Genomic DNA, 25,475 nt, shown 5'->3' on the forward strand with positions numbered 1-25,475 from the left:
CTACTTAGTTGTAGTAAGCGGCGCGCAGAGTTACAGACTGTCTGAGGCACACATCACACATTAGCGGTGGAAAAAAAAAAAAAACCGGGGGGTTGGAGATTCTCCTGTTTGCGTTAACATTTCCGCGCGGCCAATCGAGGGGCGCCTTTTCAAAGGGCTACCGGAGCGGCCAATGAGGAGGGGCCTCATTTGCATGCGGCGGAGCTGGGCCAGGCGGCAGGGCGGGAATGCCGCGGAGCGCCGACCCGGCCCCGGCCCCGCCCCGCGGCTGCGGGAAGGGCGCTCCGCTCCGCGCGGGGCCGCTCGGGCCGGGCCGGCCGGGCCGCTGCGCCTGGGGCCGCGCGGGGGCGGGGCGCCGCCACCGCCACTGCCGCCATCGCCGGGGCACGCCGAGCCGCGGCTTCGGCGGACTCGGCCTGCGGTGCGGGGCAGTCGGCGGCGCGGGCGTGTCAAAGCCCGCTTATTCAGAAAGCCGGTGCTCGCCGAAGTAACGCGTGGCGCGCTCCCCCCGCCCTCCGCGGCTATTTCTCCTCCCCCATCCGCTGCCCCTGTCGCCTCGGCGCAGCCCGGCGGCGTGCCAGCGCGGGGGGACGCCGGCCGGCCGGCCACCCTCCGCGCCTGCCTCAGTCAGATCCCCTGCGGGGAAGCCCCGCGGGACCGATGCGGCGCGACGGCGGGCACCGGTGCCCCTGCGGCGCGCCTCGGAGGAGCTGAGCGCTTCCCTCCCCTCCCCCGCCCCGCTCAGGCGCCGCGCCGGGGAAGGACACGAAGCCGCTCGCCGTCCCGGCCCTGCCGCTCTCGCGTCCGCGGCGCCTCAGCCGCCCGGCAGCGCGGGCCGCCCCCTCGCCCCGCAGGGGGCGCTGCATCAAAAGGAATCGGGGCGCGGCGGCGGCGGGGCGCGGGCCGGGGGCGGCCTCCCCCTGCCCGGCCGGCTGCAGGGCGGCTTTTGAGTGCCCGCTTCCGACGGGCCTTTCACCGCGGCTTTCCGCGAGGCACCCTCTTCCATCAGGCGTCCCCCGCTGCGCCCGGAGCGGTGCCGGGGAGGCGGTTAACGGCTCTTGGGGCGCTGCGGCCCTGAGGACCCCGGCACCGTCCTCGCCTGAGGGGAGAGCGAGAGGGCTGGGAGAGCCCGGCGCGGGGAGGAAGGCCCGAGGGCATTCAGGGGATCCGGCCGAGTGGCTGTCCAGCAAAAGCTGTGGGCCACTGATGCAGAAATTAATTAGTGCTGTGCTGGGTGGGTAACAATATCTTAATAAGTGTTCCAGCAGCTACTTAGAGTACTGCCTAGGTGCGTGTAAGCGGAGAAATGGCGTGCGGGACGCGCAAGGCTGAAGCTCGGCCGGGGAATACCACGACGTTTGCAGACAGACCGAAAGCGGCCAGCACCTCCGCATCCCGGCACTGCCGCCCCTGTTACACCACCGCCGTCCCGGGTGGCGTAACGGGAGCGTCTCGGCCTCCCCTCTGCTGAAAACAGTGAAGTTGGAGATACCGGTGCTGCACGGGGATCCCTAACGTGAGGTTATTTTTGGTCAGTCACTGAAGAGCTGGCAGTCCTTCCCACCCTGGGCACTGGGAGAGCCTTGCAGTTGGCATTGTCTGATAATAGTAGTGCTGTAATCTCAGGCACTCATGCCCATAAACAAAGCAAGGGCTTCTAGGGAGAGGTAATATCTTTTATTAGATTAGACCAGCTGATGTAAAGGTCAAGTTTTCAGGCGCAGTTTCAACCCTTCATGTCCCAGAATGTGTTTTTTGAAGATAGATCAGTTGAGCTATAAAAGTTACTACCTCTCACCACAGACTGTGGTATTTGCAGGGAACCGAACTAAACCATTCGATTTATTGAGCAGCTGCAGAATTCAGGAAGGTTTCATGTTTACAGATTTTTTTTTGTTTTTTTTTTTTGTAAAGCTAATGATTTGGACTTACCAGTTTCTCCAAATAATGGCATATGCATGCTATACTTACGTTTATTGCTGCTGAAATGTAAACAAGTACAAACAGTAGGAAGATTTCATGATCTTGCAATAAATGTTCCAGGTTTATTTTAAAGAATTCAGCTGTATCTGTCTTTTGCTATAATCCTTGTCAGTGGCTTGTTACGAATATTGTTTTAAATGGAGAGGAAGTGTTTCTCACTTCCAAAATGAGATCTCTGTTTTTTGAAATAGCATATATTTTTAAAGAGGGAAAACTGGCACGAAATATTAATATGCATAAGTGCTAATTATTTAGGGAATTAACACTCCAAGTAGTTATTAATTCCTGTTTCTTTACATGGCTAAGCATGAAAAATCATGCATGTATCACTAGTCTGCAAATGTAAAAACATCAGGCCTTTTCATTCCAACTGCATTTGCAAGCTTTTAAATCCATCTTTGTGTTGTCAATCTATGGTAAATGAGTGATATACGTGCCTTGAACCTGTTCAAGAAAATAACAGTTTCCTCAAAATCCTGTTGAGTTTAAGCTGTGTCTTCTTCAGCTGTAATACTTTTGAGTCCAAAGAATATAGCATACCTTTACACATCTACATTTGAAGCAAAATGGTAATTGAAAAAAGACCATGATTAATGTCTGGTATTGGTATAACTCCCGATCTGGTTTGTATTTTCACAAAAGTGTAAAAGGAGGGGTATTTTATATTTAACATTAAATAAAACAAGGTAGTTACTGTAAAAAAGTGATAAGGGGGTATTTGTTCTTTGTTCACTTAATTTTGGCAGACAGACGTTTAATTTGTATACAGCTACAAGGACTCTTGGTTTGACAGAATTACAGATGGATCCCAGACATGGAATTTACCCTGTCTTTACACATAAGTCTTTCATGGGTTTGTGGTGCTCCTTTTGATCTGGCTTGGAACATGCAGTTCAGTGGTCCTAAACAATTATAGCTGCAGAAATATTTTATAAACTAGTTTTGGCCTCTTTAGCAGTGGCTTTGCAACTATAAATGGAAAATCATTCATGGGTAGGATGCCAGTTTGTTCTTTGATGTACAAATCATTTTTTCTGTGCAGCAGTCCCTGAGCAGGCGTTTGTCAGGCACAGAAATATGGAAGATCCATGAGAGTTTCTGCTTGCAGCACAGATACAGTACCACTTTCAGGCTACCTTCTAATGTCTGTATGGAACCCAGTTCAAAGTTGCTGTGGCACATCATCAGGTGCTGCACTGGTGGCATTAATGTGCCGTAATGTGTGCCTGTAGCCATTGTAGGTCTTTTGGATGGGACTCCAAAATGCATCTGTTTGCATAACATGACCATAAGGAGTGCTGCTAAGAACGCTCTAGCAGTTTAAGTCCATTAAAGTTGGCAAGAATATTGGTATTCTCAGGTCTCTGAACCTCCTTGTATGCCAAAGGTCCTAGCCGTCTTAATGACCCTTCACTTGACTCTCTTCCGTCTCTGTTTTATTTGGTGAGAGAACAAACTGAACACAGTGACTTTATATGTGCTGAATAGAGGGCAATAATCATGTCCCTTGACCTGCTGGCTATGATCTTGCTAATACAGTCCAAGATGTGGTTAGTCTTCGTTACCGCAAGGACACACTGCTGACTTTGTTCGGTTTGTGGTCCACTGGGTCCTCTCTTGTAGAACCGTTAGTCCCAGCCTGCACTCCTAAGTATATCCTGTCTCAGATGCAGGACCTGGTATTTGTCTTTCTGGAGCTTCAAAAGAGATGTATCTGTTACACACTCATTCAGCTTGATGAGGTCTCCCTGCATGGCAGCTATACCCTCCAGTACACCAACAGCCCCTCCCTTGGTTTGTTGTTACCTTGTACTTCCTAAGGGTCTCATCATGCAGGTCATGGATGAAAACATTAAATAATATCAGCCCTTGTATTGATCCCAAGGAATACCACTTGGAATCACCTGCTAATTGGACTTAGTTAATAGTTATTAGCTACACTTTGAGGCCAACGATCTGGTCAGTTTTTAACCCACCTTGTAGTCCACCTATATCTCCCCAGTTTGAATGCAAGGACACTAGGAAACTCTATCAAAGGCCTCGCTAAAAACAAGGAGAACAATACCTACAACTCTAACCTCACCCAGAGAGCCTGTAATGTAGTTGTAGAAGGTGATGAGAGTGGCAAAAAACAGTTTGCCCTTGGGAAACTCAAGATGGCTGTTCCCAATAACATTCTTCTCATTGTGTGAATGGCAACGGTTTCCGTGAGTACTTGCTCCATAATTTTCCCAGCGACTGAGAGAAGGTTGGTCATCACCCAGATCTTCCTTCCTGCAATTTTCTTAGACAGGCATAACGTTTTTATAGTTGTCAGAAACCTTGTCTGATCACCGTGACCTTTCACAAGGGACAGAGAGTGCCCTTCCAGTGACATTTGCTGGCAGTTTTAGTACTCTCAGATATGTCCTGTCCAACCCCACAGACTTGTATTACATTTCCAGCTTGTTTAAATAGACCCTAAATTGATCCTTGCTACTTGACATGGAGCTCTGGGAGACCTGAGAGCAGACCTTGCCAGTAGAAACTGAGACAAAGACAACGTTGAGTACCAGTGTGCTGTGTCACAAGGTCACCTGCTGCATTCAGCAGCAGGCCTAGATTTTACTCAGTCTCCCATTTTGCTGCAAAAGTGTCATGACCCTTAACGTCCTTCATCAATTTTAACTGCACGCAAGCATTGGCCCACTAATTCCATCCCTGCATGCCTGGGCAATGCTGCTGTATTCTTCCACCTCCCATATGCTTCCTTTTTGTTGTTGAGCTCAGTCATGTATTCACTGTGCTGCTAAAGCAGGCCCCTGCTATACCTGCCTGTTTGCGTGCAAATTAGGAGGGATAACAGATATGTCTGACTCTGCCAGGTCTTGTAGACAGGTTGTCAGGGCACTTTGTCTGCAACTTCACTGCTTTCCTTTGACTAGTGTGTCTTCTGAAGCCACAACCTCTTTATTTCTTTGCATTTAAAGAACACGTTGTTAGAATTATAAGTGATTAGAGAAAGATGTTGACAAGTCCATCAGTAATAGACCTGACATTTCCAGATATGGTAAATTCTTTCTCCTTTATTACTCAAACTACTGAGTGAATTCAGTCAAACAGGACTCCTACTGCTAAGAGATTAAACTTTTGTTTTAGTTCACATTTCAACATTAATAAACAGGATTTTTCTTGCATCCTGTCTAGGTAGTATATATGTGTTGTTTAATCTCCTGCTTCCCCTCCTAGACAAACAGTTTTGGTTGTACTTACGTGTTATCATTGATGACACATACGTATCAGCAGAGATTATCTGTTTACTATCTGCCATTGGGAACTTTGCTAGAAGTTTAATCTGGCTAATATAACTTCAGTTACTGGTTTTCAGATCAGGCTATTTACAATATATATGGACATATGTTGTCAGTAGTCTGATTAGCTGTTTGGAACAAGGACTTTATGAAAAGAAACATTATTAGCTTGTTACAGAACCAATGGTCCTTTGAGACAATAAGGACTTTGGACTTGGTAGAAATAAGTGATGAGTAAATCAGCATACAAAATATGACCAGACTTTTAAAGATCATGCATATTTTAGTATACTCTGAATCTCTGAGAAATATCTTAAACTTCTGTTACTAGTGAGCTGATAGGATATATGTCAGCATTCATGGAGAAAGGCAGATGAAATCACGAACATATAGTTAATAGGTTGTATTTAATGTCAAGATTAATCTGCCCTTCTGTACACTTTGTTCTTGGTGAAATGTATTTAGCTCACGCTGGAGGGGTAGAAGAAGAGGGGAGCAATCCAAAGATACCTCTGAGTTAAAGACCGTCTTTTTATTTAGTGTGTAGAACAGTAGAAGTATGTGATCTGTGATGGGGGCTTTTCCATGGTAAAAGTAACATAAGTAATAGAAATGAGAAATAGCCTTTGCATATGAAAGATTATGGAGGAATGTGGTAATGATGGACAGGGCTATGGAACGGTTGCAGAAATAACCAGCTGTCTGGTGAAGACACTTGTAAGCTAAGGGGGCGAACACTGAGTATTAATTTAAGAGTAGACAAAGAATGTAACCCCTTTGATACAGCATTAGTGAGACCAATACTGGAGTACTGTTAAGGTTGAAAAACTGGAAAGGCTTTCAAGGAGAATACAAAGTCTAGGACTACTGTCTTGAAACATGAAGCTTTAATAGCTCAATCTATTTTGATTATCTGGGAGAAGGTTAAGAAGGAACCTCTTACCATCACAGTCTAGAAGTATCTACTACACCCACCCCCCCACCCCCCCGCCCCGGTATTTGAGAGCTCTTTAAGTCTCACACAGGAAGAGTTTTCCAGTCTGGGAACTGAAGGAAAACAACCAACTACAGAAATAAAGTAAAGCATGTAACAGAGGATAACTGTGGATGTGGTCCTCTGTTAATTGAAGACCTTATATTGAAACTGGATTTAAAATAAGGCTCACGTGTAAAAAGAACTTCCAGATTTGGTGCAGAATTTGTATTAGATACCATGACATTGTGTCACGGGAAGTCAGACTGGAAAGTCTCTGCAGCATTAATATTTACAATTCAAAGAGCATATGTCTCCACAGAACTGAGTTCTCAGGACCTCATCTTCCACTGTTATGCAGGTGGCACATTGTGTTCAGTAGAGAGATTGCACAATTTCAGCTGCTGTTTTCCCCATTTCAAAAAATGTATTTGAGAACTAAAGTGGGATCAAGGAAGGGTAACAGGAATGACTGAGGATATGAAAAAAAACCTCTTTTGAAAGATTAGGGATTTTTTCACTTTAGAGAGAAGATTAAGAAAGAAGATGCAGTAAAATAATGGTCTAGGTACAGTAGATTAGATGACCGTGTTCTCTGTCATCTAACATGAGCACAGGAACATCAAGGAAAATTAAAAGGTAACATTCAAAACTGATAAAAAAACCCAAACCTGTAATTACCTCTACTTACAAAACTTGTAATTAGACCGTGGACTCACTGCCAAGTCACAAAGGCCAAGAATGTAACAAGATTAAAAAGAGTATTGTATTTTTAGGGATAATAAGAATATTCAGAGTTATAATTGGAGGATAAAAATAATAGAAAGGCTGTTAAGTCTCAAGTTTCAAGGTGGAAACCAACTTTCTGTCTTGTAGAATGAGTTGATACTGACATTGGCAAATCAATGTATGAGGAATGTGAGTAAGGAGGAGGTGGTCCACCTCTGCCTGCTCTGGGTCTTTGTAGAGTGAGCCGAAGTGCTGGAATAGTTTGTGTAATGAGGCCAATTCTTAGTAACTCCTGTATTGGGCTGGTTTAATTCTGTTTGTTTCAGTAGTGTTATACTTAAACCACTGCAATGATGTCAAAAATTGATCCCAATGTTTTGTTCAATAGGATAGACTCAATGAGTATTTTCAACCTATAATAGACCAGTGGAAATAGTAGACATCACAAAGTGTTCTATGAATTTTGTGTTTGCCCACATGCAGCCAAACAAAACTGGGGGCAAGGGGGAAGAGAAGTAATAAAAAAAAAAGTCAAGGTTTACTTTTTTTATTACTTGGTAAAAATAGCAACTTGCAAAAGTAGATCAATACATAATCTTACAGTTAAAATTAGAAAAACACTTGAACAGATGACCTCCTGAGATTTCATGTAGAAATCATGAATTTAGAGGGATGAAGCAAAAAGTATATTGTGTGCCTGCCTTTGAGTTTTAAATAAATGTTAGAATGCAGATGGAACTGGATTCTGTTGTACCTTCCCTTTTCAAAATTTTGTATGAAAATTTGAAATGTGAAGGATAAATATATGAAAGCCTTATCTGAGTTGTGACCATCAGAGCTATGAAATTTAGATCTTTCCATTGGATTTGTGACCTGATCCAAAAGGCACATTGCTGTGCTCCTAGTAAAATAATTCAGTAATTTGTTAATAATAAATTCATTCCAAAAGTCAGTGGCAGTGACCAATTAAACTTTTCTATACTTGAGAAGAGATAGAAAAGTTTCATTGGTTTTCAGTGATTATGATGATAATAATAAAAATGCTAATAATAAGTAATAAAATCACTGAAGACTTGCAAAAAGAGACTTAATATACAGAGCTGTCAGCTCTTCACTTGGTCTGTCTTGAATCTTGACACTAAATTTAAAGTCAAACTTACAGTAGCAACATTGTGAAACAAAATGTTTTATGTTTATATGGTCCTATGCTACTAATTTCTACTCTACTTAGAGATATATTTCTGATTTTAAAAGCAAGAAGAATCATTTAAAAAAGACTGAAAGGACAGTTGCTGGGGGGGGGAGTTAAATCAAGAATTTTTAAAATAATATCATAGCTGTGATATGGACATGATAGCATAAGTTCACATCCATGCAATAGATGGATCCACTTTGGAACAGCAGTTTAAGTTTTCAACAAATTTTATGGCTACGTAAGTTCCTAGTTAAGGCTTCATGAGCCAAAATTGAACAGTGTAAAAGCATTCAAACCTTTCCTTCTACCTTACCATCACTTCCTGTGTGCCTCCATCTCCACTTTCTCCACTTCAGCTTCTCAACCACTGTGAAATGAGAAAGCGACTGTAAAGTTACTGCAATCACAGAAATAAGATCTGTCCTTTGAACCGCATACAGGAGGGAACCACCAGATTACTTTGAATGCGTGTTCCTGATCTTTGCTAAGCTAAAAGAATGTAATTATTAACCACTGAAAACTTCAGTCCTGCACGTGCAGAACTGTCACTAGTCACTGCTTCTTTCATTAGTATCAGAGACAGGCGGTATCATTAGCAAGCTGAATTGGTGTGTGTGCCTTTGTACAAAGGCTCCTCAATACCGTGCTAATGTATGTAATTGACAACAGAAGTTCACATGGAGGAGAAGGTTATATATCGAGTACATTTTTCTGTAAATATAATTACTCTTGTCACCATAGGCCGCACTTTTTATTTTTCAAAGTCAGATCAAGTCTATGAGAAAAACAATTCCATTTAGCATATACAGAAAGTTGATACCTGGTTTGTTAATGTACTATTAATTTAAAAAAAAAAAGGATGGGAAGGAATGAGTATTATTAAACGATCTTTGATCAAGGTTCAGCTGAATACAGTCCAACATTTATACTATAATTAAAAGCATAGTGACTGTCCTTGCTCAATGTTTTATTCATAGATAACTAAGCTATGTACCATAAACCGCATATGACTGTGTGATCAAAGAACACTTTACTGTGTATCAGCAGTAGTATACTAACTGTATGATCATAATTTTTGCTTTTCTGTTGTTTCCATGAACTTCGTAAAGGTTATCGTAGTTTATGTTATGTTATGTTAATCAGTATCTTACCGAAGGGTTTTTTTTTTTTAATTGCTTCCTAAACGTTAAAATCTAATAATATGCTACAATGTAACTATTATGCTTTCTGAAAGGATGATTGTATTCATATTTCAAGCTGGTCAGTCTCTTATGCCTGATCTAAAAATATGTCCACAGAAAACCAGGAAAAGGTTACAAAATTGGACAGCAAAAGCTGGATGCACAAGACCCTAAGGTGATTTTGAATATTTTAGCCATGTTATCTGTTATTCCTTTCCCATGTAGATGTATTTGAGAGCAGATGTGAGAATTTCTGGCTTTGAATTTATATGGAGAGCCTTACAAAAGGTCTGATTTTGAGGTGGTGGTACTCTGTTAGTACTTATGCACGGTTAGGAAGTAATTCAAGAATGTAAAAAGATGCCATTTTAGATGGCAAGGGTATCCTGTTTGGCCTCCTACTGCTGCTGAAGAATGGTATGGCTGTTGTGCAGGTCCTTTGTCATCTAGTGTCATCTGCTTTGTCATCTTCCTATGCGGAAGCGCTCAGATATGCTGTTTTCTGAAATTATTCAGGCATCTAGTAGTTTAGTACCTGTGTTCCTGTAAGATGTTATGTGCGTTCCTGATTTACTGTAGATTTTCAGATGTTCCATGAATGCACAACCAGAATCTTAACCAGACTGGTGTGTGTACATAGCATGTGGGACAGTCGTAACTACCTAACTCATGCTTTTGTCTACACAGAAAGTAAGGATGTATCTTGAGGTCATTCTCAAGTCTGTTTATGTCAGTGAGCCAGTATAGGTCCTTACACTCAAGTCCTAGTAATAGTTAGCTCTACTGGACTTCCAGCAGTGATATTCACCTGAAAAGTCTGTCCTTCGGCCCTTCCCTTCCTGCAGAGTGTTAGAGACTGTGATTATGTCCTGCTAAAAGCTGCCACTATAGACTAACTATTCCCTGTTCCTAATTACATCTTTTCCACCTTTCCATATCATTTTCACTATCTGTTAGCAGCAATGAATTAATCTGAGACAAGAAAGAAGTGGTTGTGCCACAGACCAAAGATTCTGCTTTCCAAATGCAAAGCGTGAGGTGTACAGCTTTCATCCTGGCTGCCCACCCTGGGGTTGAAGAAGAAGAGCATGTATTACTTGAGTTATTTTGACAGTCGCTTTTGACCATCCCTCAGTACTAGTGTGGATGTTCATCATGCAGAAGGGAATGTCTGAAGAGGCACCTAATTCAGTTTGGCAGAGGGCTACAACATCTGCTCGGGAATGAAACATCATTCTGTGGTGAAGGTACTAAAATACCCCAGTGGTTAGGGCCTTACAAAAGAAGGGAAGAACTGTGTTCTAGACTCTGGGCATTAAGAAGAGGCACAGCTGTAGCTTTCTAGAAAGGTCTTCCAGTTACTAGGCTAATGGTACTCTGAGTGCATCCACCCTCTGAGACGAGGAGTGTGTAGTTTTGAGCACAAGATTCCATGGACACCAAAATGGAGTTCTCTAGTAACTTGTATTGATCTTAGGTCTGTTCAATAGTAAAGTGATTCTTGAGGGTAGGCAGTGTGAATTATTTGTGAGCCTTGACAATTTAAATTCCAAATGAAACCACAATTGAGGCATTCTGAGTGTGTCTCTCCTGGTTAGGGTCATGTTGTGTGACGGAGGAGTACTGGACTCTAAATCCTGGTCCAGAGGTCATTTCTGTATTTATTGTATAAAAGGATACTCTTATACTAGGATATAAAATGTATATTTCATGTGAGGTGAAAAGGAACAAAGTTATCTGCATTTAAGACAGTGATACAGAAAATAACGTATGGAGAGAGCTGGTAGCAGCATTGAACGCACTGCTAAAAATGTGTTTTAGCTGGTACTGAAGTAGAAGCTATAGATAATTGCTAGGTTGATCGAGCTGAAAACTGAAAAAGAGAGTGGCTTGGACTGCAAGAAAGTGAGTAGAAAAGCCAAAAGAGTATCCAGCACTGCTTAGGCTGGAGAATGATGCCCAGGACTTCTTTCTGGATGACACCTGAGAAGGAAACTGATGACAAGCACCGCTGTCTTTGCTTCTACAAATAGCAGGGGCAGCCAACAGTATTCTGCTTCTGCAGACTTTGGTTGCGACACTGAGCCTGACAATATTTAGTAGTTCAGAATCTATATTTAAAATACATGTGAGAAAGCCTGTGTTGACAGTACCAACTAAGGTCAGAGGCTGAGCTTATCCGGCACTTTCTCTAAGAACCTGCAGGCCTCTGTTACTATGTAGAGTTTGGGTTATCTCCTCACATGGGGAACCTCTGTGTCCTTCACTCTTGTTATTCTTGCTTGATCCAGAAGTGCCAATATATTGTTTTAGTTGGGTAAGCTAGCAGTGAAGTACATCCTTTCGAGTAAATTGCTCAAGATATATGCAGTCATCTTTCCATAATGCTTCAATGAGGTATCTGCCATGCTTCCAGAGTGGCAACCAACAGGAATGTGCACAATTGTATGCTGCCCTTACATGAGTTTAGGCCATATAAATACAAACGGAATTGATATTGGATAATTGGTGGTCCTGTTGTGGCTGTACCATTACTTTGCCTTGGATCATAATATTTCTCTCTTCAAAGCATTGGCAAAGAAAATTCCAAAGGCAAGATGAAAAGCCAGTCTGAGTCTTAAAAATATGTTGTGGAAATTCTCAAGGGTCCAGATGACTCCTAATTATTTTAGAATTCTTGGGAGAAAGTTACCCAGACCTTCTTGTTTTGCAGTGTTTATTTTTAATTGCTTCTCTTTAACATCATCCTTAGCTAATCTTGGAAAAGGAAATATTTCACCATTATTTTATGGTACAAAGACATGCTTAGATTTGTTCCAAATGCAGAACAGAAACATGCTGAACACCTCTGCCTTTTCCTGCATGATTAACAATTTTGTCATCTGCCTTTTCTGATGTAATTGATATTCTTGCCACTTCTTGTAGCAACATTGACAAGAACTAGGGTTTCTTTTGCTCCTGATTTTATTAAAAAACAATTGTTGTCCTTACTCCCATTGAACATGACATTTTTCTGCCTATAATTTTAATTTTCCTTGTTACCTGGTTTCCTTAACTTCTGGTTTACGTTTCTTGATTCCATATTTAATTACTGTTCTTTGCCATCTGCCTGCACGGAAATTGGGTATATCTATATTACTAATACTTAAAAAAGTACAAATATGAGAAACCTAGTAATAAATTCCTACATTTTGAAAATGTGTGAAATACATGGGCGGAAGGTAGTGTCTCTGTAGTTTAAATCTAAACCCTCATTATTGCTAATCTGTAGTCGAAAAGAAGAGAATGAGTCAATGTTTTATTGCTTGCCATACAACTGGTTTTCATACTGCTTCATAGAACATGAAATTTCTGGTGAAGCAGAAGATGTGAATCAATGATGTGAATGTTGACATCCATTTTTAGGTGTGTAAAAAAGTACCTGTCAGAAGACACTTACAGACTTGAGGCACCAGATTAAAATCTAATGTTTGTTATTCCTTCAGTTCTGTGCCTTACTCCCAGAAGGCACTGCCTTGGGACAAAGATTGCATTTGTTGATGTGTCTGCTACAAGTTTTAGGTCAGATCATTGAGATAAAGTGATCTCAAGCTGAACCGTTTTAGCTGAGACCTTCCATAAGAATAAGAAGTCTTAAGTTATAAAAATATAATATAGTTATGGTTTCTTTAATTTCTTTGCAAATAAAAAGAAGCAAAGTATAGTGATATCCATTCTGCCAGCCCACCTCTAACAATTCACAAAAGACAAGATGTTACGTCTACCGCCCTTTGTTGTCATATTTATTGGACACTTTTGTGTTGTTCCCATAGTGCTTCACGTGGATTTCAGGCCCACTTATAATTTCTCATGTCCTGGATTTTCTCTACGCAATTCAAAAGGATTTACATTGCCATAAGAGAGATTTAAATAAGACCATTGCGGACACGTCTATGCAGTTGCGGTCTTACTGTCCTGTCACTTTTTATGATTCCCATTGCATACTTTGGTGGGGCAAATGGGCCCTTTTTTCACCCCTTTATACCCAAGACATAGAGGTAACAGAACAAAGACTTATCAGCCTTGAGGGTCATATTTCTGAAAAATAGGCTTAAATAGTATAGTCAGATATCTTGTACTTGGTTTCATTTCTAATTTCATTCTTCGAGTTATATTGTATTGGTCACATATTTTTTTTTTTCCCATGTTTTTTTTTTTTTTTGTGTGGGTCCATGATTATCCATCTTGCTGAACTTTGCATTTTGAAGGGAAATAATAATCAGTGAAAGGATTATCTAAAGAATAAATGCAATTCATTGCCTGCTCTGATTTCAGGATTACACATTGCAGATAACAGAATGTCATAACACATTGAGATCTGCTGCGTAACATCATACAAACTGGCATGATGTGCTTTAAGAGCGTGATAAGGAATCATAGGATGCATTAGAAGTGAATGGAAAAGCTTTCCTCTTAGACTAGTTGTCACTGTAATGAGTCTGTTCTTAACTTCAAGCTTCTAAATGCCATCATAATAGTGTTAGTAACAATGAGTGCCATACCAAGTCCAAGAGCAAAACAGCTTTCATCATTTATGAAGCTAGAAATCTCATCTCACAAGGAATGTCTGATACACTTGTGTATACACTGTATACATTTTACCATTTAATGTGCAGAAACAGGCAAAATATTGCTTACTACTTCTTTCATACAAAAACAAGATGGGAGAAATCTGTCTGGTATTCAAAGTCCGCTATGTGTACCTTCAGTACATCTTCATACCCTAACAGGATGAGTACTATATTCTGATCGACCAAGCGTCCACTACAGACTATACCTACTACTTCAGGACTCTGTATTGCAAATGTAAAATTTTGTTAAATTGATTCTGATGGTTCTGGTGTGCCTGCTCTATACCAATGGTGAAGAGCTGCACCAGCAGCTGCATCAGCAAAGAGGATCCCTCCCCTCTAACCTCTGGAGATATCTGAGAGTGGAACAGTTGAACATTGTTTCGTCTTTATTTTGGTGATAACATCCATTCTTCCCGCAGATGTGATTATGTATTGCCAGGAGCAAAAAGTCTTTTCTAAAAGATTTTGTATCCAAGGTAGGGTTGCCTTTCCCAAAAGTTTTTGCCTTGTTCTAAGACTCATTGACTCTGGCAAAGTGATAATCTTACTCATTTTTCTTTTGTTTGAAAGGGGAAGGACAAGAGAGAAATAGTGTACTAAAACCTTGCAGGATAGTCCTGCTTGCAGGTTTACTGGAAGTGTCCCTTGACCCAATGTACTATATTATGAAAAAGAAGGTTGTGTGTCTTTCAGATGCTGTGAAGTTTTGAAGAGATAGGGAATGCATAAAGGCCAAAGAGCATGGACATGGTCTGAAGACATAGTAGTGCACAGACTTCTGGATGTTGCCTGGCTTGAGCTCTCCAGTTGCACCCTAAGATGTCTAGGCTGTGTGTGGATTACTCTGTAGGTCTTGTGCTCTGGGAAATTGCCAGGAGCTTCTTGGAGCTAGGTGATGAGGCAGTCAGGAAAGTTGGGAGTTCATAGTATCACTGCTATGGGATGTACAGTTAAAGTACCTGAAGTGCTAGGATGGGTGAGATTTTTTTTTTTCATCCATCTTTCTCTTAAGTATTCTTCTGTCTTCAAAACTAACACCCTTGCTGGAACTGTAGATCTTTCCTTGAACATGGACCGTCAGTTTTCCTATAAAAATACTTATTTTCCCAATGTGTCTCAGTACGCCTGACTGGGCTTGATTGAGCTACTGTGGAAGGAGGTGCTCTTTTCCTCTTCTTGCCACCTTCTACCTACACCATTCAGTTGTATGCTCCCACTGCTTCTTGCATTGATGTTGGTGCCCAGTAGAACCGTGGCTGATTTATCCCCTCTGTCATTATAGAACTAGGCTAGCAAAGAAATAACCAAACTTGGTGCACTTACACATACCTGGTCTGTCAAGCACCAAAGCAGATCAGGAACAGCAAGGTAAAGGCAGCACTGCAAGAGTCAGTAATTAGATTTACTTAGGCTGCTGTAGAGCCACATTTTTGCGTGTTGTTAGTGGCAGCAAGAGATTATTTAAGTCAAAGCATACTGTGGTCCATCCCTCCATTGTTGGCTGTATATTTTAACTTTCACCTTTGTGCTGACACTCATGTCTTGTCTAACTGGGAGATGATCTCAGAAATGCATCTTTTCACCCTTTGCTGAAATCCCTTGAGTCACAAAAGCAGCCACTGTTTCCTTTAGCTCTTTCCTACCCATTTGTCTCTCCCATTCCTCCCTCCAGTAGTTCTAAACATTTCCCATCCATCAAATCTTTTCTTCTGAGAAATAAATTCTTTAGTGACTTGACCCATTGCTGATATGAGGAGTGTTATACAGGTCTGGGACTCAGAAGTACGTGCTAGCCAATTTAGGTGTTGCACTCCTTTATTTATTGCAGCTGCCTCAACAAGTGCTTGGTCAGTAGCCATACTAAAAGGTGCCCCGCATGGAAATGTCTCAAGGCTTCAAATACGTATTGTGTCACAAAGTATTTCCTCTAGATTATCAAATGTGAAGGAATTTGGAGGAATATGGAAATATTTTCTATGGAATCAGAAAGGTAGTGTACCCCATCCTTCACCATAGAACAGCTTTTAGTTCTCTCTTCTGTGAGAGAACAACTCAAACAGCTAATTCAGATCCCATAAATTAGTAGGAAGACATCTGTTTGTCCAAACGTCACATTCCAACAACACTGCAACGTTTGGTTCCCAGGCTTTGTAATTGTGCAGAAGCCTATATGTTCTACTGTGTCGATAGTAACCAATAAGCAGAGAGAGGCAGAAAGAACCGCTGAACATACAAACCCGATCTCCTGCGCTGCTGTCGCCTCGCTGGGGGAATGGGGACAGACTGTGTGTAGTAAGCCACAGTGAGCATTGGGGTAGTTATGTATGTAAATCTGGAAGTGGCAGCCTGTTGCTTTGTACAACTAGATTACAAAGTAGGTTTAGACCTGCTATCCTCTGTGGCTAGACTGCATCCAGTACCTAAGCGAACTTCTTTAGAGCTACTTTTAATATTTTGACCAATTTATAGATTCATTTTCTTTCCTCCTTTCAAGTTAGTTTCACTTAGCAGCAAGTCCTCTGAGTCGTATGCTATTCTTCATCTCCCTACGCCTTTTTTGGTCTCTTTGGAGATAGAAGACACGATCGTGTCTCTGAGTCACAGATTGCTGGAGGCTGGGAGAATGTATAGAAGTTATATACTCTGTTTGCCCTGTTCATATGCTCTCCCCTAGGCATCTGCTAATAGCCACTGTTGGGAATTGGACACGAGGCTTAAAGAGATCTTTGTTTTTACCTGTTATGGCTGTTCTTATGGTTTATATGGCTGCAGGAAGACAGCAGCTACTCTGTGACTTTGCAGCTTGTTCAGTATGGAGATACTTTTTCAGTTTTCTGGCCATGGGCAGTGGGAAGTGGGAGAAGTTCAAGAAATTTGTTGAAGTGTGAAGAAAAATATTTGGCCTTTCCATTTGTAGAGGGACACATAAAGCACGCAAAAATGAAAAGGACAGTGAAAACAGGGAGTACAATGAAGAGCTAGGGTAGATGCTCTTCATTGATTACAGAAAGAGCAAAGGAACAAAGAATCTATTAATAAGGCAAGGAATGAACTGAGGAAGACACTATATGAAGGGAAGCAGTAAGCACTGTAGCGAACAATACAGTCAAAGCAAAACAAAACGTTTACGTAGGATTTTAAGAACAAATAGAGATGGTAATTTCCGAAACTTATTTTTTGAAGCTTTTGAAATTTTTAGCAAATAAAAGCCATTAAAGAAATGCATTTTGTAAATATTGTGAGTCCTCATTAAAAGGGCAGTGTTTTTGATTGATGCACTAATTCACCTGTTCAAAACGCTTCAGTCATCAAACATGGAATTTAGAAATTGCAGTGCTGTGTGTATGTGTGTGCATGTGTGCATTTGTGGTTTGGGTGAAACTGGTATTTTTCATTTGAATCAGACAAAGGTGGGTCAGGGTGTTTCTTTCAGGCATTTATTTATCATAGCTTACAGTTTGCTTTGTTGTTCAAATAGTATGTGACTCCACCCTTTCTCAGAGAGTTTCTAAGTTAACACTAATGAAGTCTGGTATCAAGTTGCTTTCTATTACTTTTAAGAGCAAGCCTTTGGAGGGAAAATGGTAAGCATTGTATCACGACTGCAAAAATCTCTCTCTTTAGAAGGAAATATAATGTTGAAAGAAAATTCTTATACTAATGCGTTCCTTAGTTAATTGGAAATACATTGTCCTCTTTCACTCCATTCCAAACTTCCTATGTAGTTAGCCTGTGCGACTACAGGATTGCAACTGCTATGTTTAAGAATGTGTGGGTTTGATCTCCTGAAAGTATTTCAAAAGCATATGCAGACAGTAAGTGTAAGCATACCTTCATCTCCCCCCAGACAGGCTACCCGAAGTGGTTGCTCATGCTGGAAGGAAATAGTGCTTTATGCTAAGGGTGTCGCAAATCACACCCAATGTCTCCAATGCAAATGTAGAGCTCCAGGAAGCAATCTGTTTCCTTCTATCCCAGTACTCCCTGTAGGGTGATGCAACTCTACTGTCTTTAGTGTAGAATGGTAGCTGCAGCCAAGGGTTAGTTCCTGAAAGTTATGGGTGAAAAGGAAAATCAACCCTGTTAACTACTTCTGTATATGAAGCTGGGTCATGAGCCCATACAAATTTGTTTTGCTTGGACCTTGTCTATTATAGCATTTCTAGATTTTCACAAATAGCAGGGAAGAAGGGGAGGGGGGTGGATGAAAATGAAGGTAAATTGTCAGTCTCCTTGGGAATACTGTCAGTGTGCTTCCTGCTACTGAAATAGATTTCTTACCTTTTTGGAGAACAAAACTCAGTAGTAAACCTAAAAAAAAATTAAGTAAAATCATGTCCCATGTTTCAGTGGTGGCTGCTGGCAATTCGTTTACTGCAGGATTTGGTTGTGTTCCAGTGTAACACACAGGGAATGTCGTCTGTCTCCTCTATGACAAACTTTTCCATCTCTCCTCAGTAGTGAAGTCACCTGTTCTTTTGCCAGATGTAGGCTGGTAGGTTCAGTCTCAGACTTAGAACAAAGATTCCTCAAAGTCAGTGTGTGTAGCACTCTAGCAGAGAGCACCATATCCAAAAGCAGAAGGAACAACTGTGCAAGGGAGAGGATTCATCAAAGGTCAGGGGAACATTTCTCATAGATGACTAATAGTAAGGGATGGGCAAACCTTGTGTTGTTTTGAGGTTTTGTGAACCTCGTGAACTGTACTTTTGGTTTCACAGGGTTTGTGAACTGTTCCCTCTTCCACCTTGTCCTTCTCCCCATGGTATTTTTCAGAATGGAGGTTTTGTTGATATTTTTTTTCCTGTAAAAGAGAGATCCCTTTCTGTATGTATTAATGCTTGAACAATCTTTCCACTTCAGCAGGTTCTCAGTAAACTACTGGGTGTGAGCAGTTTCTGTCCATATCATCTCCTCTTTTTCTCAGTATTTGCATTTTAATGATATTTTCTTCTCAGTGTTAAAGCACAATATGGGAAAGGGACCTTCTCGATCAGTATCAAGAGGAACTACAGTTTTTTCTTTCTGTAGGTCTATCTAGCTCTAGTTTTAAATGAGTTAAGTTTCTTTCATTTACTCTTCATTTAATCTAAATAATCTGATTTTGTATAATTTTATAGTATATTCTTTTAAATTGTGTTTGTGTAACAGTTGTCCTCTCTGTTCCCCTTTTTAAGTCACTCAACTGTTCTTTGAAAGCACAAATCAGAATCAGGACCCTCCTGGTTTCATTAAGTCATTGCACCGTTGACTCAGGTCCTCGGACTCCACAAAATTTAAGAGGATTTTAGAACAGAAAACCGTATTCCTTCTTCATTGTCATCTGTAGGAATGAATGCCCTCAGACTGACTCTCAGATAGTTTTATATTACTACCTCCTCATTTAAATCTCTTATTATACCATGCATGTATGTTACATGTTTAAAACAAGTTGATTTATTGTGTATACTGCTACTGCTTTGATTTGATTAATTGTAAGGAGAGAAACTTCATCAGACATTGCATTGGGATGACCTGCAAGGTGACCTGAAAGGAAACAGTCAGTAATTTGTAAACTTTGTTTAGTGAATTGTGGTTTGAATATCGTTATTTTTTTTTTATTTTTGGGTTAATATTTTGATGGATTATTGTTGTGTTCTAAATTTTACCTTTAGTGGATGCCAAATATGTTAATGAATTCTGGATAGCCAATCAAAGAAGAGTCAAACCTATTTTCTGTTTGTAAAGTATACTAATTGAGATTGCTACATGCAGTTTAATTGTGTTGGTAAATAATGTTTCATTTCTAAACAGTTCATCTTTTAATGGAGGAGGAGGAGTGGGGGATTTAGTAATTTTCCAGAAATGAAGACATATTTTCTAATTACACAGATTATTCATTAGCATCAGCGCTTACAAAAAATCCCCTAAGGCACAAATATATATATATATAAATTTTAAAAAAGGAAGTAAAGCTTTATCTAAAATAGAACTTAAACCAGAAATTGAAGCCAACTTTGATGAAAGCTTCACACATTTTAAGCTGACTCTAGGGTATACAACAAATAGATGTGGAGTGTTGCAAAACTCAAATGTTAAAGCAACAGAGCACAGTCTGTATACTGCCAAGATACAGGAGAAGAATTGTCCAAAAGCCCTTGGTGCAATTATAATAAATTAAATATGCTAACTATGCTGTGTAGGATTTCTGCACAGTTTACTACCCTGCCATAAAAGGATTTCTCAGTGAAGAAAATGACTTCTACAAGAACTGTAGATTTGTAATAGAAACAGGCATCTTTCAGTATATAGCCTGAGAAAAATTGAGGCGCTTTAGTGGAATTCATTTTTTTATGCAAGAATATCCTTTTCATTTGCATTACTGCAACAAAATTAATATTAGGGCCACCGACAGAGATGCGATTTACTACAAGTAAAAGGATAGATTGGCGGATTTATATTCCCTAAGCACTTTCCCACAACAGCTCTTCTGATGACAAGCCAACCTAGCAAGTTTTGGCTTGCAGTTTCGGTGGTTTGCAAACTGTTTCATTTTGAAAGTATGGGAGTTACTCAACACCGGGGGCCAAATGATGATCTGAATTGTGCTGGAGTTACACTCATGCTTCTCTGGTTACTATTTTGGAACAACTGCTACTGCTGTTCAGATCATGATCCGGTCCAGTTTACTATACATCATAGAAGGTGATGGAAGAAAGAAAATGAAATTAATCTCATCCGTGATAGACCTTTGAATGTGTCTGTGTTTTTTGCATTAAGTCTAGGGAAAGCCGAGGGCACATATTTTATACACCTACTGAACTGCCCTGTTAAGATGCGTATCTCTGCACTGACTGTAGGAGCAGTCTGGTTACCTAACTACCTTAGACCAAAATCTTAACCTTTACACAGCTAGAACGAGGGAAAAAGAGTCCCACTCTAGGAAAATTGACTGGAAAAGGAGATTGTGTATTCTTCATCAATGCCTTTGAAAGAAAACGGTCCTTTACATTAGCAGCATTTTTGTTTCTAAAGGTGTTCATACTGGTTTTTTATAGCCCAGATAATTGTTAAAAGTTTGCTGAACCTCGGAAGTCATTGTAATGTCATCCTGCAATAGCAAATTTTAAAGAATGTTTTTAGGAAAAAGAAAGTGCAAGAACATGAAATCTAGTGCAAATACTGCCCTCTGCTTTATGCTGATTCTTCCCAATCAAGAACAGTAATTGAGTTGCATCATGGAAACTACTTTTATGGGTACCAGAAGTCAAGAAGCTGGGTTGTTTTGGTTTTGTTTTTGTTTTTTTTCCAGGTGATTGCAATTGGCTGACTTTTTGTTTTTCATGGAAATGTGACCACTGATTGAAAATATTTATAAAGCCTTTCTGCTGCTCTCGGTGCCTAACATGGAATGACTTCATGCTACAGTTGTTCCTTCAGTAAGGTTCAAACAAAGCCTGTTGAGTAAGTGAGGAAATGAAGAGCTACTGTAGGAAAAACTGCAGGAGCACATCAAATGTAAGCTAGCCAAAGAAGATCTAAGGGAGGCTGGAATGTTTCTTATGAATATATCAAGGGACTAATTACCAGTAGGTGGGAAAGGAAAAAGGGTGGTGATGGCCCAAGGTAAAAGTTAGTCATAAATCAGTTTAGACTGTGAATTTGAAAGTTTTCAAGAAAGAAATGATGCTCTGAGGCAGTCTTCTGGGGGAGCAGAAAACCCAACTACTGTTAAGATGAGCTTGATCATTAAGAGAAAAGTTATATAAAGTTAGATAACAAGAACCTACACTTGGTGACCCAAGAATAGTCTCTTGATAATAGATTTTGAAGGCCATATGGCACAGAGGACTCCTGCATTCTCTGCTTCTACTCAAAGCCATTACTAAGTATTGATATATAGCTTAGGACACTTTCCTTCATGATAAAAAAATCATCTGAAAATATTGGAAATTGTTGATAATCTCCTTGGAATTCTATGAGTGATGAAATGTTCTATGGTTTGATGGAGAAAATAAAAAAAAAATATTAAGGTCTTATCTATAGTGGGAAAATTTGTTACCTATTTTTGGCAGTTCAACTCTAGGAGTAATATTGGTTACACAAATAATATGCACATAAAACTGAAATACCCTCTAAATCAGAAAATGTTCCTGTTTATGTTTTGTTTTTTTAAAATTGCTTTATGAACATTCAGGTTACCTCATTGCTATGACATTGTTTTGGATCGGTGTTGTGAAGGACAGACATGGGATGGTGTTGAAAGTGTTTCAAATGGTTTTGCACTTGTAAAGGATTTAGGTATAACTGAGAAATAAGCTGTAGTTTAAAATAATGGCAGAATTTGGACTAGTACAAGACACTTTAACTTCTAACTATGCAGGAAGATTTGGGTACTAGTTCTAAAAATCACACACATGCATGCATGCATGCATTCAGATAATATTAAAATATTATCAGTTAAGAGTGAGACTTCAATCTGCAGGTGCAGGGGCACTTTGAGACTATAGTCTGTCCTCAGTTCACCCTGTTGTTAATAAGTGGCTCGATCTAAAACACATCCAGGCTTTCAGATACGTCAAAGTGGTGAACAGAGGTCTTGACAAAAGTCCTGTATATTTGAAATTATTTCCATATATACGTATGTTTGTACCAGAAGATGCTATATGTATACTTTGAAAACAGAGACCGTGCAATGACCACACTTAGAAGGTTCACTAGAATCCTTTTGCCAGAGATTGGGCTAGCAATGTCTTAGCTAACTAGTCTGTGTAGCAGTCAGTCTAGTTTTGGTTGCTGTGTTTTTGGTTTTTTTCCACACTACATGTTATTATTAGTTATATGTGATAATTAATGACTAGTGAAGCATTATTTAACTATTCCTGAGCATATTAGAGGTTTGTCTTTAAATGTGATAGCCATGGCTACCATAGTTGTCCTGCTTTAAAGAGTCTCAATTGTGAACAAGCTGTTCTCTCTATGTTGATACCATTCTTGGAGCAACCAGATGTACTCTGTTGAATCCTGTTGTAATGGTTTAAACTGTTTTCCCCAGATATCTGTCTCCTCTCTCTGCCAAAGACTGTCCTGTTCAAAAAATCAACAGAAAAGAGTGTTTGCCTGCTCCAAGACACTATCCTGCAGCATTGGTCAAACCTATGGTTATTAGAGACTTAAGATAAGAAGCTTGACTCTTTATTGGAACTGGATTTATTCAGTGACTTTTATTTACTTCTTCCAAGTCTTTTTCAAAGACTTTAATCTCTCAGAAGGTAATAGGATAGTCAGTTTGGAGAGCAATGCCTAAAATCATTAAAGCAAGATTTAACATAACTTGTCCAGTAAATACCGTGAATGAAAAAAAGAAAATATTTTATGTCTACTCTTTAATTATTTTATTAGTCTGTTATCTATGTTACAATTATCAATATGTGAATGTTTAACAGTTGCTGGTAAAAGTACTCTCAAGGAAGGAATTTCAAAGATACACGTATGAGTATCTGAGGAAGCCCACGTCTTAAATTTGTGGTATGTTCATCTGATTGGAAAGGCAAAACAATCCTAAGATATTTATTTCATCCATTACAACTAAAGAACAGAATTAGCATTTTCAATAACTGAGTTTAATCATGGGGTAGTTCATGTTGGAAGGGACCTAAGGAGTTCCGTAGTCCAACCTCCTGCTCAAAGCAGGGTTGTCTTGAGGTTAGACCAGGTAGTTCAGGGCTTTATCCAGATGGGTCCTGAAAACCTCCAAGGACCAACAGAGCCTGTACGGCGTCTCTGGGAAGCCTGTCCTCATGGGGAAACAGTTTCTCCTTATATATGGTTGGAACCTCTCTTGTTTTAATTGATGCTCATTGCTTCTTGTCCTCCCACCATGTGCCATTGTGAGGACTCTGGTTCTGTCTTCTCAGTAACATTCTTGTAGGTACTGGCAGGCTGCTATTAGCTCCCCCCAAAGCTATCTCTTCTCCAGACTGGACAAGCCCAGCTTCCTCAGCCTTTCCTCACAGGGCAAGTGCTTCAGCTCCCAAACATCTTCACGTCATGCAACTGAACTCACTGCAGTTTATCAATGTCTGTCTTGTACTGGAGAGACCAAAACAGAGCACAGTACTCTCACCGTGGTGTGAAGAGTGCTGAGTAGAGTGGGAGAATCCCTTTCCTCAATTTACTGGCTACATTCCTGTTAATACAACCCAGAACACTGCTGCTATGCTTTTTTTTTTTTTTTCCCTTTTTTTTTGCCTTCCCTCCCCTGCCCCTGCTAGGTCACACTGCTGGCTCATGCTCAGCTTGCTGTCTACTAATAAGATCCCTTTCCACAGAGCTGCTCCCCAGCCAGTTGGTCCTCAGCCTGCATCACTGCAAAGGGCTCCTCCTTCTGATACGTTGGAATTTGTATTTGTCCTTGTTGAATTCATAAAGTTTCTCTCAGCTTGTTCCTTCAGCAGGTCTAGGTCCCTCTGGACGGCAGCCTTTCCGTCAAGCATGTCAACTGTTCCCCTCAACTTGGTGTCATCTGCAAGCTTGACAAGAGTGCTCTCCAGTGCCGCCTGCTTCTTCATTTTTCCCAGGATTAATTCTCCCATTTGAAAGCCCTTGCAAACTATAGTGACTGGGCACAGCAGAACTAGGTATAGCATGATAATCATCTACTAAGTGCTTATCAATCTAACTGTCTTTTAGCTTCCATTTTTGTGTGAATACAATAAAAAGCTGAAATTTTATACAAGATGTTGGATTTCATTTATATTCATGTGTTATGATCCTAGAATAAGCTTAAAAAAATAACATTCATCTGTTTTTGGACTTTTCTGCCACGTAAATAATAGGTTAAGAAGGATAATACAAGACCAGTGCAGGATTGATGATGTATGAGATTTTTGTTGTCCCCTGTACAGTTGATGTGCAGCTATATGAACAAATTAGCATTTTCTCTGCTTGCAGTTATGAGACTTAAGTTTCCAGGTAATTCTGGGTACCAATGATTCTGAGTACCATAATTTGGTACAAAGGCCAGCTTCTATCATGCTGAAATAAGATTTGTGGAACCCCTGAGCACTAGCCCTCTGAAAATCAGTTTATGTTATTGTGATCGCATGTATACTCAGCAATTCGGGCGACACATTTGGTAGGAACTCAGAGGAGAGGACACAACAGGAAAATAGCCTATTGACACACAGTAGCGTAGATACAATCAAGCAGGCTGGCCTAAATGATGCTTCCACATACATGTCTAAAAATTACAGAGGTTTCACATAGGTCAAGATACAGAGAAATAGCAAATTAATTGCACATCCATCAATACATGTCCTAGTTACTTTCTCATGAATGACTGGGGAATCCTAACCAGCTTTGGTAACAGATACAGTAAATCAGTTGAACAATCAGTGTTTTAATTAGCAATTTGAGCTTAAAGTCTGCACAAAATTATGGTTGATCAGATTGGAAAGTGGAAATATGGAATAATTAATGACATCTGTCCTAGGCTGTCTGTTGGTACCAATCGTTTCGTCAAAGCTTTGT

General features: G+C 40.4%; 1 long non-coding RNA gene across 1 annotated transcript; it reads left to right on the plus strand.

Annotated features, from left to right (window-relative positions):
* The first annotated feature begins 325 nt into the window (after window positions 1–325).
* On the plus strand, window positions 326–20,687 carry LOC142599954 (uncharacterized). The gene is made up of 2 exons (XR_012833461.1): window positions 326–1,433; window positions 19,142–20,687. It is a non-coding gene; the product is annotated as an uncharacterized LOC142599954 (long non-coding RNA).
* Window positions 20,688–25,475: the final 4,788 nt, after the last annotated feature.

This window comes from Balearica regulorum, chromosome 1, assembly GCF_011004875.1.
Source record: "Balearica regulorum gibbericeps isolate bBalReg1 chromosome 1, bBalReg1.pri, whole genome shotgun sequence".
Classification (NCBI taxonomy): domain Eukaryota; kingdom Metazoa; phylum Chordata; class Aves; order Gruiformes; family Gruidae; genus Balearica; species Balearica regulorum.